This window comes from Papio anubis, chromosome 6, assembly GCF_008728515.1.
Source record: "Papio anubis isolate 15944 chromosome 6, Panubis1.0, whole genome shotgun sequence".
In the NCBI taxonomy this organism is placed as follows: domain Eukaryota; kingdom Metazoa; phylum Chordata; class Mammalia; order Primates; family Cercopithecidae; genus Papio; species Papio anubis.
Genome location: NC_044981.1, coordinates 22,610,425 through 22,628,331, shown reverse-complemented (window position 1 = coordinate 22,628,331; position 17,907 = coordinate 22,610,425). Strand labels below are relative to the sequence as shown.

The following is a 17,907-nucleotide window of genomic DNA, read 5'->3' as shown; positions in this document are numbered from 1 at the left end:
GCAATAAGCCACAGAATAATGACATGCATATTGTAAATTGGGGATCAGCAAACTTTCTATGTGAAGGACCAGAAAGTAAATATTTTCAGTACCACGGGCAATATGCTCTCTGTCACAAACACACAACTCTACCATAGATAATACATCATTTATTGATGTATTGTCCAATAAAACTTTATTTACAAAACAGGAAATAGGCAGTATTTGGCTCACAACTATAGTTTTCAGGCTTTTCTTATGGAGCATTAACTTTACTCCTAAATTAGGCAGAGTAAACAACTGCCACTATATCATTTCTGCTTTTCTAATATAACTTCATCCCAAATTTTACTTTTAAAATGTTTTTTGACTTTTGATATGTGTCCTTCATATGTAATTTGATATTATGGACCTATTTGAGACTCTGCATTTTAACATTGCTTATGTTTTCTGGTTTTCCATTTTCTATGTCTTTTGCTTTATCACTGTCTTTCCCATTAAGGATAATGTCTCCTTTTACGAGAAATTTGGAAGCTGATTTGGATATTACACATTCTGAGCTAATTTGACTGTTGGTCAATTTTAAAATCAAAATGCTTTAAATTTCTCCAATTTAAAAATGTTTATAAATTTATTTTCCATATAAATTCATATTTATTTGTTTTCCTTAATGTATACATGTTTAACATATATAATTTACAAGCATTATTTTGACTTCTTTCCATAATTTATAATTTTTGTCATTATTACCCACGTTTTTCACCAGCAGCTTTATCTTATTGCTTTTTCATTTTGAATTATTTATTGTGTTTGATTGACTTGTCAGCTATAGTATACATTGTGGTTTTTATTTTTAACGAAGGATGGATATATAAAATGTATACTGAGTTTAAACATATGGAAATATATTTTTCTTTTACATAGGAACAGAAACTTGACTAGAAACGGAGCTCTTATATTTAGGTTATAACCTTGTTCTTTATAAACTATGGACAAGGTATTGCTTACAGACCATATTGTGTGTTGATCTGTTTTGCTTGGCCTGCAGAGCACTAACTGAAAATGTGAATTGGTTAATGACTTTAAACAATTCTGAAGATTTCACATAAAAATCCCTACTTGTAGGCTTTGCTCACAAGGTAGAGCAGTTGGCAGCACTGGAGCATTCTCACATAGCAATTCAGAATTAGAATTGAGTTGCAACTTCTGCCCTTAAGTTGGACCTGCAATCTCCAATTTGCCATAGTACTTACCTGCCCTACCTCATTATTTTGCATTGCCTATCTGACTTGTGACGGCAATTGAGATTGTGAGATCTGACGTTGTTCAATGAGGTTCTAGAATTTTGTAAATTCAAAAAAATGTGGAACAATTCTGGCTTTTGTTGTTTGGTTTGGTGTTGTGACTTTTAAAAATTATTGTTAATGCTTTGCCTGGATGGAATTAAAGAACTTTCTTTAAAAGTTGAAACTAAAAATACATGAAAAAGTAAACAAAATTTTACAAACCTCTGTCTGTTTTTTTCTATTTATTGGACTGGTTTTTCTTTTCATTTATTTATTTGGTTTTTCTTCTGAAAAACCGAAGTATTTAGTATAGAAACTTTGGCTTCTATTATAATTTGTTTATGACTTTAAATTCCTTATTAAGCCACCAGTTAAGATATGTTGAAGATTTTTCTCTGCCCTCCATATCTATCATCTTTTCTCAAATTGTTTTCATTTTCTTACTTATTTCTTCTGTGTTCTATGAGAATCACTCAAGTTTTTATTCATTATTAATAGTTCAATCTTTGTAAAGTTGATATAGGTCTTTATTATTTATAATATTGATTTTAATTATGTGATTACATTTTGGGTTTTGAATAACTTAACAATAATTAATATTTATTGAGCACTTAACTATATGCCAAACACCATTCACTTTGAATGCATTATCTCAATGAATATTTACCAGAAATCCTATGAAGAATGTGCTATTATTACGCTTTCTAAAGTGAAGATAATAAGGCTTTCAGAGACTAAGGAAATTTTCCAAAATAAAAGAGTTGGAAAATAGTGGAACTGTAATATGTAATAAGACAATTTTTAATGCAAATCCTGTGCTCATATCCACTAAGTTACACAGAGACCTTTCTTTTCCTCTGACATATTTAGCTTGCCTCCTATTCAAGTTATTTTTGTTTTTTACATTAGTTATTATCTTTCTTTCTAATTTAATAATTGCAAAATGTATATAATATGAAATTTACCATCTTAACTATTTTAAGTGACAGTTCAGTAGTGTTAAATACAAACTGCTGTGTAACCAATCCCCAAAACTCTTCTCATTTTGCAAACTTGAACCTCTGTACTCATTAAACAATTCTCTCTTCCTTCCTTTTCTCGGCCTCTAGAAATTATCATGCTACTTTCTGTCCTTCCAATTCAAATGTCAGTGTGTAATTTTAATAAATTTACCATTATTGGCTTATTGTGTAGAAGCCTTGTTTCCTTACATTTTTTACAGCAAGAAACAAATGCAGTAATTTATAAACTTTTAAAATTACAAATGATTTCAAAAAATATCCTTCTGCTCCTTCTCTAGTTCTAGTGTCTGTGTTTTGTGTTATACAATCACTTCATACAGTACTTACTTGTTTTGAAAAGAGATTGCCTCATCCTTGAAACAAATGGATTTTTCTGTATTAGTATTACTCAGTTTTATCTGAATCTAGTTAGAATCATCCTTTCAAATCTTAAGATATAGGAGGTATCACTGTTCACACCAGTCAACTTTCTGGTACCGTGTTGTCTTTAATTTAGTATCTGTTGGTCTGAGAAACAATCTCATGGTGTTATGACTAGATTACCTTGTCTAGACACAAGGGAAGAATCTTATTCTGTCTAGTCTGAAGTTCTCTGTATTTCTTGCATTGCAGAAAACTCCCAAATAGTGAAGAAAATCTAAAATATTACTCACATTCATTTTGACCTCATTAGCATTTCATTCCTGAGGAATATTGGGGTAGAGAGATGCATTAGAGCTTGGAGCAGGGCCAAGGGGTGGAACAGTGTATTTGGATTAAATAGAGTGGAGCTTTTACAAAGCAGAAAGGTGGGTTTGTGCCTCTATGAGTCTGTATAGATGGAAATCCCCTACCTCATTAACCCATGTGCCTTTCTCACTCTGCCTCCAGGCTAAGTTTTCCTTAGTTGACTCTCCAACTTTTGCATGACACATTTTTGACCCACATTTCTAGTTTCCACTGTTGAAACTGCATCTCTTTCCCTATTTTCGTGAGCATTATAATGGAAAAATTGCAGAGGCTGAGTCAGACACTGCTGATCACCAACAATGTAGCCAGAATATCCTCTTTCATATTTAAAGAAGAGGACGCTGGTAATAGCTTTCCCCCTCAACCCCACATGCTCCAGTCTGACCTAAAACCCAGTGTAGGCTACCAGTCCTTTTTAAACTGCACACATAGACAAAGTATCTTTTGCCGATAACTGCAGCTGGTCTTTGGAGAGCCAATTCCTGTTTCCTACTACCATTGTCTTTACCATTGTCTTTTCTTAGAAGTATCTTGGCAGGAGAAAGTATACATAAATTGTGCAAATTGCCTACATTATATTGAGATGCTATTTGCAAGGATTTCTTTCTCAAATATATTCATTTTTTAACATCTTTAAATCAAATTTAATTCTGATATGGTAACTTTAAATTATGAAATTATTTTTTATGATCAGGGTTGAATGACTTTCAACTTTTCAAATTCTGTTTCATGTCCATAATACATGTTAGTATAATGAATGGCCTTTGTGGAAGTGACAATAGCTAAATTATAAAATCTGTCAAAAATCCATTTTACCATGGTCTAGTTTTTTACTATTTGATACAGGGAGGAAAGAACAAGAAGACATAGGAAAGCATCGAGTGTGAAATTTAGGCAGAAGTCATGGGCTAAAGCTTGAAATTAAAATCTCAACTACAGCTTAACTGAAGAAAACAAAAACAATCTGCACCTAGAATGGGAGTGTGGGGAGTGTGTGTGTGTGTGTGTGTGTGTGTGTGTTCACTATGGCACATGGACATTCTATGAATTAACTCATTGGCTATGACTGCTGTATTTCTTATGGAAAGAATGGATGACTTGTTAGCATGATCTCATCCATCCTCCGGGAGCTGGAGGTTGTTTATGTGTAGAGGGAATTAACAATAACAATTCTGAAGAGAGGAAGTGTTTTGGAATGTCTAGAGTCAGCTGCCTAGATTCTATTTTTGGACCCATCAATTTTTTGTTAGGAGGCTTTAGACAGGTCATATTTTCTTAGGACCACTGTTTCTGTATCTGTTTGACTGGCATATGAATAGTTTCCATTTTATTACTTCATGGATATTTTGTGAGTTTTAATAACTTTAGGTAACATAACCTGCAAAATGGCTTTGAAGTCTTTGGAGAACCTCCAGAACAAAGGAGGAAGTGTTACTTCTCTGGAGAGAATGTAATATTTTTTCATAGCAAGTGTTGTGTGGTCTTTTTTTTAAATGAAAATTCTCAAGATTGCCACTTTGCAGCTTTTCACCAGGACATTACCTCAGGATTAGATATGTTGTTTGACACATTTTCTTATTATTTTTCAAAAGAGAAAAATCACAGCAAATTTAGGAGTCACTAGGTGACAGAAATTTCAGAACTGTTTTTGGAGCAACAGTTGTTCTTCATATTAAAGATGCATTTGTTGAGAATGATGGTGCACATGTACCCTAGAACATAAAGTATAATAAAAATTTTAAAAAATGCATTTGTGAGGACAAGTCCATTCCTCCTGGAGGGATGCCCTGGGCAGGTAAGTGTGTAGAAGCAGATCATAACATTGTTTATCTGATTGGGACCAGAGAGACAGCACATTGGTGTTTGAGATTCAGCTCTAGAGAAAATGACTCAACAAACGGGTTTGCAAGAATCTCGAGACCAAGTAAGTACATTCATCTCTGCCAATTAATAAGGAAAACTTAAATCTTCAGCACACTTCACAGTCTAAAACAGCACATTCATGTATGTAGTTTCACAAAAACTGTGCAGAACAACGTATTGTTTCAAGATGAGAAAACTGAAAATTGGAGTTATTAATACTAATAGATTTGTCCAGGGTTGCACAGCTAGAGAACTAGTACTCTAAGCCCAATATTTTGATTTTTTACCTGGTGATTGATGCTGTACTCTTGATTCTATACAAAGGAGGGAAAGGGGAACTCTTACACATTTCATCCTTCCTAACTGCCTTCCTGCAAACTTTGATTATCTACTTATTGCCAGTTGAGAGTCACTGACATAGTGAGCCATCATTACTGAGGAATGGGTTTCCTTGAGATGTGTGAGGGCAGAAAACAGCTTGGCAATCACAGAATATAACTTTTTGGGGGGTGTTTTTCTTTGCTTTTTATGTAAATGATGACACTATATCATGAAGCAATTACTTTATAGTATACTCAGAAACTTGTGACCTTGTTTATTCTTACTCAGAATAGAAGTTTGGCTGCTGTTTTTATGCCCTGATAATAGCACTAGCCACCTCCACTCCTGCTATCTAAAACTAACATTTCCCAGGCCTAATTCCCTTCACCGCTAGTGCTCTAGGTTTTTTTACTAATGTACATTCTAACTGAAAACACATGACACTGGAGAGATTAAAACCCCTCCAATACATAACCGATGAAACATTTCATAACCTGACTTTTCTCTGGACTATATTCCAATGAGATTTTCATGCGGTGCAGATGTTGAGCTTCACATTGGCATCTATGTTTTGGCATAAACTTGGAGAGAGAAATAAAACGAGCTTGTTTTCTTGGGAAAATCTCATATCAGCCCTCGGAGAAAGGAACGGGGAACTGTTTCAAGAAAGACATACCTTAATTTTGTTGCAAATCCTTTTCTGCCTTCCAGCCTTCAATATCAATATGTCACACTAAATTATTTCATTAAGTACTTCATCTCCTTTGTAACCTGCTTGTCTTTGAGGACAAACTTTAGAGCAGCCATGTACACATCTGCAATATTTTGACACAAAGGACACCTGCTGACTCTTAACTGGAAAGCGATGTGCATTTTTTTCCTCTTCCCTTCATAAATATATATTGCAATTGCCACTGTTATTAAAAAAATTATCCTTTGGTCCTTAGTGATCTACCAAGCTCTACTCTCCCTTCATTCTTAAGCTGACCTTGCTCTCTCAAAAAGACAAGAAGACAACCTTAAGTGACAACGAGACAAATTTCATTTTGTTGGGAACTGCCTTTTCAATTATTTCTCTCTTCTCAATTTCTCCTTGCTGACCTGGTCCAAGCTGTTACTTTGACAGGGGTCCCTAACCTCCAAATTAAAATATGCAAATTGTTATGCTTCCTGCACTAGGGCCAGTATAGTCTATGCATTGTAATTGCAAAAGATTGTTCTGTTCCATTTTACACCAGAAGAATATAGTTACCTACGTCTGCCATTTCCTATTATGAGAAAAATAATACCCTGCAGACTGATACATTATAAGCAATACATTTATGCATTAGTATGTTTCTACTTTGAAAATGAAAGATTATTATTTTTCATGACCCACATTCTGCCACAAGGAAAATATATCCAGGTGTATCCAAATAGTCTCAAAGACTTGTGTATATATTTTAAATGTTTCTGTATTGGGACCTAGTCTAATTTAATTTGAAACATCACTGAATTTTTAAGTACTTAATTTTTATGTAATAGACTTGAAATACAGAACATTTACTAGTCAATTAACTTTTCTTCCTATCTCTCCTCTAGTACATTTTTGGAGATTGGATGCTTTCCCTAGTCATCTGATCAATCCGTACTGTTCCAGGCTGATAAGCACGTCATTTTCAAGATCTTCCTACATACTCTTTATCTCTGTGTACACATAGAATATATTCCCATTATTTTTAAAAGTTATCTTTCTCAACCCCATAACAAAATTGACTTTATAAATACTCATTGTGTTCGGCCAGGTGCCGTGGCTCACATCTGTAGTCCCAACACTTCGGGAGGCTGAAGTGGGTGGATCACTTGAGGCCAGGAGTTCCTGACCAGCCTATGAATATTGAGAAACCCCGTCTCTACTAAAATTACAAAAATTAGCCGGGTGCAGTGGCACACACCTGTAATCCCAGCTACTCGGGAGGCTGAGGCACGAGAATCACTTGAGCCCAGGAAGCAGAGTTTGCGGTGAGCCAAGATCGCACCACTGCACTCCAGCCTGAGTGACAGAGTGAGATTCTATCTCAAAAAAAAAACAAAAACAAACAAACAAAAAACACCATTGTGATGATAAATAAACTGAAATGTATGATATTTAGAAATTGCTTAAAGCTTATCTCTGTGCTGCTGTCATACTTGCCATGGTTCTCAGAAATTCCGAGTGATCATGAATCATCTGCTGAGCGTCATTATTTCCTCCAGATCCTTTCAGGGGACCTGGGAAGAAAGCCCATTTGGCAATCACTGCATGGGAATCACCTACAGGAGAAAAAGCAATAACAAATAAAACTACTAGAAAATCAAAAGGTTATTTGTTGCTTTGAGATATATTTGATATTTCCTAATTACTTTTTTGTCAAAATTTGATTGTGTTACACTGATTTATGTTAAATGTTTTATTCCTAAACATTTATTAATTGAAGCAAAACATATGATGTAATAAGAAGAAAGCCACCCTGAATTCAAAATTTTATACAACGTAAATCACAGGTAAAGAGATGAAAGCTGAACTCAATGCTAAGCAACTGAATATCAAATTGTACATCTGTTGGTAATGAGCAGTGTGGACACCAGGTATGTAACTTACCTGGTCTTTATTTTCCATATAAATTAAATTCCATATTCCAAGTCAGTGAACTTTAGAGCTGAATCAGCTCATGTAGTTAACTCTCTCGTTTTAAATAGGCTACGAGAGGATACATTATTTGACATTAGCAATCACTCGATCATCTACTAAGGCAGGTCTAGACTCTATGTCATTAATTCTTTCCTTTAATGGACACTACGCTAAGGACTGATAGGGTAGGAGAAATCATTTTGAGGCTATGTAAAGATGGTGGGGAGTAAGTGTAGGTGAGAAAATTGATAGTTGACTGTTGCTGCAATCCAGGCCATCTGAGAGTGTGCAGAAGTCTCCTCAGTCTTCTCCCTGCTTCAGAGTGCTGTGGAGTTATGGTCTAGCACCAGTGTGGATTCTCCTCTCTCGTTTGATTGGTCTTCCTTTAGCACCAGTGTGGATTCTCCTCTCTCATTTGATTGGTCTTCCTTTCCTAGAGATTGTAAAAAGTCATCCCTCAATTACCTTGTCAAGTGGTTGTTAGATCTTAACAAAAGGAAACTAAAGCAAAAGGGCCAGGTGTTTTTTATTTTGTCTCCCCAGCAATGTTCTCGAGATGTTTGGATTGGACATGATGTGGCAGATACTCCTGTGTTTCTGCCCTGTGTTGAGAGCATGTGGCCATTTGACCATAATACAGGAAGGCAACCAGAAAAGCACTCAGAAGAGGCACAGTCAACCCTCAGTATCCCTGGGGGATTAGATCCAGGATTCCCCACAGATACTGAAATCTGTGGATGCTCAAGTCCCTTATAAAAAATGGCATAGTGGCTGGGTGTGGTGGCTCTTGCCTGTAGCCCCAGCACTTTCGGAGGCCAAGGCGGGCAGATCACCTGAGGTCAGGAGTTCAGGATCAACCTGACCGACATGGTGAAACCCCGTCTCTACTAAAAATACAAAATTAGCCAGGCGTCGTGGCAGGCGCCTGTAATCCCAGCTACTCGGGAGGCTGAGGCAAGAGAATCATTTGAACCCGGGAGGCAGAAGTTGCAGTGAGCCAAGATCATGCTGTTGCACTCCAGCCTGGGCTCCATTTTAAAGAAAAAAAAGCATAGTATTTGCATATAGCTACACACATTCTCCGATATACTTTAAATCACTTCTAGATTACTTATACTACCTAATACAAGGTAAATGCTATTTAAATAGTTGTTATACTGTGTTGTGTTTTTACATTTGTATTTGTTATTGTTGTATTGTTATTTTTATTGTTTTTTTCCTAATATTTTCAATCTGTGGTTGGTTGGATCCATAGATGCAGAACCCATGGATGTGGAGGGCTGACTGTAGTCTGTGTATGGGTGTGAACATGGATGTGTGCCAAAATCTAAAGTCAGTTTCTGAGGACCTACGTTCTGAACAAGATAAAGGGCAGACATGCTGAAGTTTTAGGTTTTTATTTTTTTTCCTTGTGTGAGTGGTCTAAGGGAAAACTGTAAATTTTTAGAGTCTAAAATAAAAGTGTGGAAGAGAATTTTTCCTGATCTCTTTGAAGAATATCTGTTCTGTAACTGGAAGACACTGATTCTGGGCGTTCTTATCTAATTACTCCTGCTATTCTTCGGGGAATATAAAAAAAGAATAAATTTATCATTACAAAACATACTTTACAAGTAAATGTCTAAGTTATTAAATAGACTCTTCAAAAGAAAGCATTTTTTTCTTCCTAATTCTGTCTTTTCTTTTGCATTAATATATTTGAAGATGTCTCCCTAACACCCTACATCTTTAGAAATTAATCAAGTTCTAATTTCTTCTTGTAGGGGTAATACTATAAATGTGATTATAAATACATCATATCTTTAAAAGAAATTCAGGTCACTTCCTTTATCATGTGAAGAACAGAGTACTTATTGGTAAAGGGGATGTCGAGAGGATAAGATAATTTTGGAGGAAAACAATTTAGATTTCTGGAATCTTGCTAAGGTTAGCCTGAGATGACCTTGCTAAGGTTATATCCTGAGAAGAATAAATATCACTATTATTATGCAGAAAAATGCTGTCAATACTTTGATATAAACTAAGTCTTACTGTACTTTAATGGCCTTATCTAGTCTATTAGAGAGATATTTTCAGACATTATCATAATCACATATGAACTTATAAAAGCCTGAGAGTTAGCACAAACTTTTGATGATGGCTTTTTTCATGAGTGAGGCACTGTGGCTGTAAGCTCAGGTGTCACTAGAAAGAGGATTCCATCAGTAAAGGAGTAGGAGGGAGAGCATGGAATCTGAGCATTGACAGTCCAGAGGTACATTGCTATTGCAATATTAGGATGGTTAGTTTTGAGTGTCATTCTAAAAATATTTTACCAGTAGTATATATATGTATGTAGTAGGAATTTATATGTGTTAATATTATCATCTCAGAGAATGAAGGCAACAAATTTTTTTTAATGCGATTTCACTTTTAGTGTTATACCTGTCAAGAGAGGCTCTATTATTTAATGAACATGCTAAGTTGACATAACTAAGAGACCCCAAAGCACAAGGGTTTTTAATAAGATTGACGTTTATTTCTCTCTAACACTGGCTGGAGGGGAGTGGTATAGTATTGGAGGATTTCTCTCACGGTGGAAAGAAGGGAAGGGTCCCAAGCTTTGAGGATACACCCTGTCACTTCTGCTCATGACTGGAATCTAGTCACATAGCAGTCCATGCTGTAAGGGAAACTAGGTAATAGAGTTCTTCTCTGAGCAGATATGCTTTCAACTGAAACTGAGAAATTTACTTTTTAAGTCAGGAAAAAAGGAAATTGGTAAACAACTGGCAGTTTCTACCATTTGGCATTCAATTAATTTTTTTAAATTGACAAGAAAAATTGTCTATACTTATGATGTACAACATGATGTTTTGATATAAGTATATGTGGTAGAATGGCTCAGTCAAGCTACTTAACATAATAAAGTGATATTTATTAAATGAATAAGTGCCATTTGTTTGACATTTGTTTAAAATCCAGAACCATATGGATTCTCAATTGAGTCAGGACAGTTTTCTAAGACAATGTTATATACTTTAGTATATACTTTTAATAAAAATTTGCATTAAGAATCATTGATAAGAGAATGTTATTCACAAATGTTCTTTCCCCCCCCATTAACAATAAATAATGAATTTTCTTCTTCCTACATGAGTATTTTATGTTGTATTGCGAAATACTGCTATAGTTAAAAAGAAAACAAAATAAACAAATGGAAGTTTGTTAGAAATTATTAAGGTAACTTCATATACTTACCCATTCCAACATATATAGTGAGGAAAATAACCAAATATTGTTACCCATTACTGCCCATGGAGAGTGTCTCCAAGTCTCTTTTATCTTTCCAGGCCAATTGCCTTGTTCTTACTTAGGCCAATTGGCCCATGTTTATTTTCCTGGCAGTTTAAGTAGATTGTCAACTGCTGGCCCTGTACCACATCTCTGTCTATTATTCCAGAATGTGTAGCAAGGCTGAGGATGCTTAATTATTTCAGAGCAATGGTTGTAATAATTAAATAACAGGCACAATCCATTTTAAGAAGAGTGGCGGTAAGTAATTTCTTTCCCTCCACCAGATCTTGTTTAAATTAGCTATGTTCGTTTTCTAGTTTGTTGGCCAGCCTGAATTGAGAATTCAGTCATTACCTACACATTATGCACCACTCTGCCACAGGCTTTCAAATACACTTATTTATATGCAGCCTTTGGGCTTCCCAAAACAATTTTAAAAGCAAGCTGACCTAGAGATGCTCATGTTTTCTCAAAGGGACTGAAATGTCTGGCTTATAAAGGTAATTTTAAGGGCAACGATTTATTTAAGTTTTGAACTGGAGAGCAACAAAATTGCACATAAGATACTGATATCAAAATTCAAAACAAAGAAAATTTTAGAGAATAATGAAGGCAAGTACAGATAATATAAAAGTAAATCAAATTCTAATCTAAAAATACTCTTTATAATTTCAATTAACTTATTTTTCTAATGCTACATAAACATAAAGCTAAATTATTTATAAATGCTTTTTATGTGTTTTAGCAACATTATTAGTTTCTCATGTTTCAATTTGTCCATGCGGATGCTAAATCCATCCCTTTGAAGTAATTAACATAATCACTAACATTATAAGATCATTTTCCTGACTCCAAATAAATGACCATCAATCTGGTGCCTACTCTCTATATTCAGAAATGCTTAAATAGTTCATGATTAGTCAAATGACTATGGAAAAACACTGTGCATAAGATGAAAGGAATAATGACTCATACCCCCCACAAGGAAGATGAAACTCTTCCACATCAGAATTAATTCACTGTAAAATATCTGAGTATCAGGAAGATAATTGAAAGCACTAAAAATAAAATCAAATGCAGTAGGTAATCGAAAGGTCATGAGATTGGTCACTACACTATTATGAGATTTTTTTAAATGTTAGTAAAGCTTATAAATATGACCATAGTTTATATTCTGAATATAGATTACTTTTCAATGAAGTTTTTGTATGTAAATATATCTTATGAAAATATTTTATATACTATAAGCTTTCACTTATCAAATCACACTATCAACGAAAAAAACTAAAGGTTACCAGACATGACAAACCGAAGATTTTTAAAATTTTGGTAAGGATGACTGTAGCTTCTATTCTGAATTCAGAGCAACATTTAAATGATGCTTTATCTATCTAAATATTCGTGTAATGAAAATGTTTCTATGCTACATGTCTCACATTTCTCATCTCACTGAATGTAAAATGAATCTGAAACTTTCAATGAGCACCCATTTAATTTTCCCCCCAAAATACTTTCTGTTGACAATAGGTTGTATTGATTTTCAAATGGGAACCTATATTGTCTGAAACAAATCAGAACAAATGAGGAAGATATTATTCCTAATTTAAAGGTATAAGCACATTTGCTTATAAGGAGACATGTTGATCTGTGTATTTTTACACAGTGGATCAGTGATATCGGTTAACAACATAACTTGCTAACCAATTTTTCAATACTGAACTTAGGGCCCAGTTCTAAGCAAAACTATGAAGAAATGTGTTTACTTGTAGCATATCTCTGTGTGTGTGTGTGTGTGTGTGTGTGTGTGTTTGTGTGCGTGTATCCCTTTTTTCTTAAATACCTGCTGTCTCCTGTTGGTCCCTATTGTCGTGATACTCAGGATCGAAGTACCGTGGCATGCATCCATTGAGCTGTGTCCGTTGTGGTTGGGATTCATATGACTGCTCAGTGACTGTGCTACATGGGTCATAAAATATTTTGAAAACCACCCCTGGTGAATACTCTCTGAGTCAAGCCCCTCCTTTCATGGGAAACTTTCCTGCCAGAACTCAGTGCCAGGGTTATCTTTCAGGGTTATCTGCTCTACTTTAGTTCGTACGGTCCTGGAGAATCATATAAGATCTCTCTTTGCTTTGGTCAACATAAATCTCTGAGGTGAGTTTTTAACATAGCTTGAGTGACTGCTGTCTGATTGTCTATGACAGACTGTTACTCACCCTAGGGATCAGGCTGTGTGTTGATCATGTCCAGGTGTTGTCATGTACCTTAAAGTTATTGTCACTCTGGGAGGCTATTATGACAGTTTTCCGAGCAGATGGCTTCGAAGAATTTTGAGAAATGGAGACCTTTTTCTAATCTGTATAAATAGTTAATAAATATAATTTCAAATTTCCAAATGGTTAATAAGTATATCATAAGATGTTTAACATCATGTGTCATTAAAGCAAAGAAAATTAAAATCAGACATGGTACTACTGAACATCCACCAGAATGGCTAAAATTAAAAGGATAAAGAGGAAATTAGACTCTCACACACTGACAGTGGGAGTACACCTTGATACAATTACTTTTGATTACTGCTTGGCAGTATCTGATAAATCTGAACACACATACATACCCAGCAATTCCAGCTGTGAGCATATATCCAACAGGAAGGCATATATATGAACTCCAACAGACATATACAAAATGTTCATGGCATCCTGTATAAAAGTCCCAAACTGGAAATAAAAACAATGTCTATTTACAATAGAATAAGTAAAAAAATTTTGATAATGGACAATAAAATACCATATATCAAGGAAAATAGAAGAAACACTGCTACATGCAAAGATGAATAAATACATTGATCAAGAAATCTAAAAGGTACACAGTACATTATTCTACTCATATGAAGTGAAAGAGCCAAAAAAAAAAAAAATTAATCTGTTAGGCCTGGCACAGTGACTCACGCTTGTAATCCCAGCACTTTGGGAGGTCAAGGTGGAGGGACTGCTTGAGCCCAAGAGTTCAAGACTAGCCCGGGCAACACAGTGAGATCCCATCTCTACAAAAAAAAAAAAAAAAAAAAATTAGCTGGGTGTAGTGATGTGTGCCTACAGTCCTAGCTACTCAGGCTACTGAGTCAGGAGGATCACTTGAACCCAGGAGTTCAAGGTTACAGTGAGCTATGATTATGCCACTGTACTCCAGCCTGGGCAATAGAGAGAGAACCTGTCTCTAAAAAAATTAATTAATAAATAAAAATAAAAATCTGTTGTGGCTTTTGGAGGCAAATAACTAAGGATGAGAGGGAAGCTTTTGATCTGAGTGACAGTTAGATATGGTGTTCACCTTGTAAAAGCAGACTGGTGGCCTACTCTAATCCCTCATAAGGTAGCACTAGAATGCCATGGTCAAAAACGACCAATTTTGTCCACATCAAAAACAATCATTCCTCTCTCAAGGACTAATTCATATTATCCAAGGCAAGACAGTAAGATAGGAAAAGAGAATGCCAGTTCATCAGTTTAAATTAGCAAATACAACTGTTTCATAGACCATATCTGTGTCAATATGATTGACACATTTACTCCATGAAAACAAACTCACGTGGAGAGCAATATGATACAAATACAAGAAAAATAAATATTGACTAAGAAATGTCCTTCTACTTCACAATGCACAGACTTTATCATGCGAGGTATGAAGGGCAAGTTTGTTAAGTCAAGGGGCATCCAGTTGTATCTCACAACACTTAAAGTTTGCTACTCAAACACACAAACCTTTATCAAGGTCATCTCACAGCTCTCAAATGGTGTCAGACATAATTTTGACATAAAAAGCAGTTTGCATGTAAGAATTTCAAGATACTTATGGAAAGTGTGACTCTCAGAGAAAGTCAGGAATTGATATTATTTTACAAGTGGTAAGCTAAAGTTTAAAAATACGAAAACTTAATCGAAGTCATGTTTGTTTTGAGGTCATAGGTAAAACCAGAAAAGGACTCAGGATGCAGGGCTTCCATGCAGAGGTACAAGCATTCATTCTTTCAACAGTTACTTATTTAGAAATTGTGTGTGTGTGTGTGTGTAATTTTTTTCCAGCTGTTGCTCTATGTGTCACAAGGCCATTACCAAACAAGTATTTGCCCTCAAGGTGATTACAATGTACAGGGAAGACAAACAATAAGAATATATTAAACAAATAAAAAAATTAGTTAATGATACCCTGTAAGCTCTGAGGAAAATGCAAATCAAGATCAGGGATCAAGGCTTACTAGAATGGGACACTAGTTTCTATAAGGAGGACTTCAGGGGTACTGTCTGCAGAGGAAACACTTGCACATGCACCTGAATGATCAGATGAAGACAGTCAAATGAAGAGATGAGATGAGAGCCATCCAGGTGGAGCAGACAGAAGGCATAAAGACCTTGAGGCGAGAACGAGGTTGGCATGGAACAACAAGGAGCTCAGTACAGCTAGAGTATAGTGAGAGGGAATGTGGCACCAAATGATGTGGGAACCAGATCATGCTGGGACTTCTAAACCGCAATGACTGACTTGGGTTTTATTTTAACTGAAATGAGAAAACATGTGTAGGACATTGAACAAAACATAAAGGTAATGCCTATATTTTTGAAAGCCTACTGTGGTACATTATGTAGAAGCATATTTCTACTTGAGAAAATTTGGAAGTGAAATACCTTTAAAGTGTCAACATATGTACTTCCCAATGGATATAACATTCTCTAAAATGTTTTATAGTAACACCCAGTTGGGTACCCATTCTTACTTTTACCAGGCAATTAATTTCTTGGAATTTTGTGGTTGATAGCATCATCATTGCATTCGTAAAAATTTATGAGATATCTGAAATAAAGTATGGGCTCATCTCAAAGTGATCTGAAGAGAAATTTAATTACAAGAAATAGTATGATTTACTGTAGTAATCTGTTCTCATATTGCTATGAAGAAATATCCAAGACTGGGTAATTTATAAAGAAAAAAGAGTTGAATGGACTCACATTTCCACATGGCTGGGGAGGCCTCACAATCATGGTGGAAGGTGAAGGAGGAGCAAAGTCAAGTCTTACATGGCAGCAGGCAAGAGAATGTGTGCAAAGGAAATACCCTTTAAAAAAACATCAGATCTCATGCGACTTATTCACTATTACAGGAACAAGTTGGCAAAAACTCATGCCCACGATTCAGTTACCTCCCACTGGGTCCCTCCCCTGACACATGTGGATTACCAGAGCTACAATTCAAGATGAGATTTGGGTGGGGACACAGCCAAACTGTATCAACTTAACATTGCCAATATATGATATAGAAAATTCCTTAGATTCTCAGAAATGGTATGACATTTATGGTTCGCTGCCTCCATAGCTCCACATATTTCTAGCTTAAGGAGAAAGGGGATTTCTTGGGTAAATTTTCTAGGTTTAGTCAAGATTATCATCTCTAGTGCTCCCAAACTCAGAAATTAGTTTTCTCTGTTAATCCAGATTCCTGCAAATGAAAAGTCTTGACTACATGTTACCTCTCAAATTACAGATTTCATATTTCTCTCAATTCATTTGAAAGTATGAACAGCTACTTACCATTTTTTTTTAAGAGACAAGGTCTTACTTTGTCCACTCGGCTGGAATGCAATGATGCAATCATAGCTTAATATAACCTCAAATTCCTAGGGTCAAGCAATCCTCCCTCCTCGGGTTCCCAAATAGCTGGGAGTACAGGCATACACCCCCATGCCTGGCTAATATTTTTATTTTTTATGGAGACAGCATCTCACTATATTGCCCAGGCCGGTCTGGAACTCCTGGCCTCAAGCAATCCTCCTGCCTCAGCCTCCTCAAGTGCTGAGATTACAAAAGTTAGCCACCATGCCCAGCCTCCCATCTTTGCTTTGCATGAAATCACAAGTTGCTTAGCTTCTCTTGTAGAACAAATGTCAGAAGTGTGCGTAGGACATTATCTCCAAATTGGCTATCTCTTGAGTTCACCCTCAGGTGAAACACCAAGCACCAGGAAATAGGTCAGGGATGAATCCAATTTCATTAACATCTGAAAGCTTTCATCTGGTGGAACATCCAGTCCTCCTCTCAGAGCAAAACCGATCCCTCCCAAGAAAGTTATTAGTCAAAAGGCCAAACTCAAATCCCTGTGGTGATAACTTCTAGTGCCATGAGCACTGGATTAAGTAAGGTAAATAATAGATGGCCTGTTCACAGGGGAATTCATTTCAGCCCTTCTCAAGAAGCAGATGGAATTTTAACCCACTCACATCTGATCTCAGTTTGGAGTCATCCTTCCTTTTTTCTAAACAGCAGACACTGAATTTGGGGCTCGTTAAATCATTTCCCAGCTATCTTAGCAGTGCCTAAGAAGTTGAAAATTATATGATGAATCACTGTTCTGACCTTTTGTCCTGATATAGTTAACTACCTCAGTTATTTGTCTTCCAAGCCCAAATAATCATGTTATAGCATTTAACCTTACACTGGCAGGGGTGAAGACTCAAGTGTGAGTTACTAGAATAAGCTGCTTTTGACTTTGATTGTGTATGTGTGTGAGTGAATACACACACACACACAACTATGCTGGACAACATTTGCTTCCTACTCCAGATTCACTCTGGATGAACCAAGCTTGCTTCTCACTGAGTTCAACTAATGGGAGGACCTGGCAGGAGCTGAGTGTGGCCAGGGTATGCATATCCTGAGTTCTCTCCCTGCTCAATTGCTGGCCAACAGTGGCTGCTTTTCTCCACAGAGGGCCACACCTCCTCTCAGGC

The 17,907-nt window shown here is 35.9% G+C and overlaps 1 long non-coding RNA gene across 1 annotated transcript; it reads right to left on the bottom strand.

The window, feature by feature from the left end:
* Positions 1-650: 650 nt before the first annotated feature.
* On the bottom strand, positions 651-14,117 carry LOC103883522. The gene is made up of 3 exons (XR_002521470.2): positions 13,744-14,117; positions 13,343-13,482; positions 651-8,283 (listed from the first exon to the last, which is right to left on the bottom strand). It is a non-coding gene; the product is annotated as an uncharacterized LOC103883522 (long non-coding RNA).
* Positions 14,118-17,907: the final 3,790 nt, after the last annotated feature.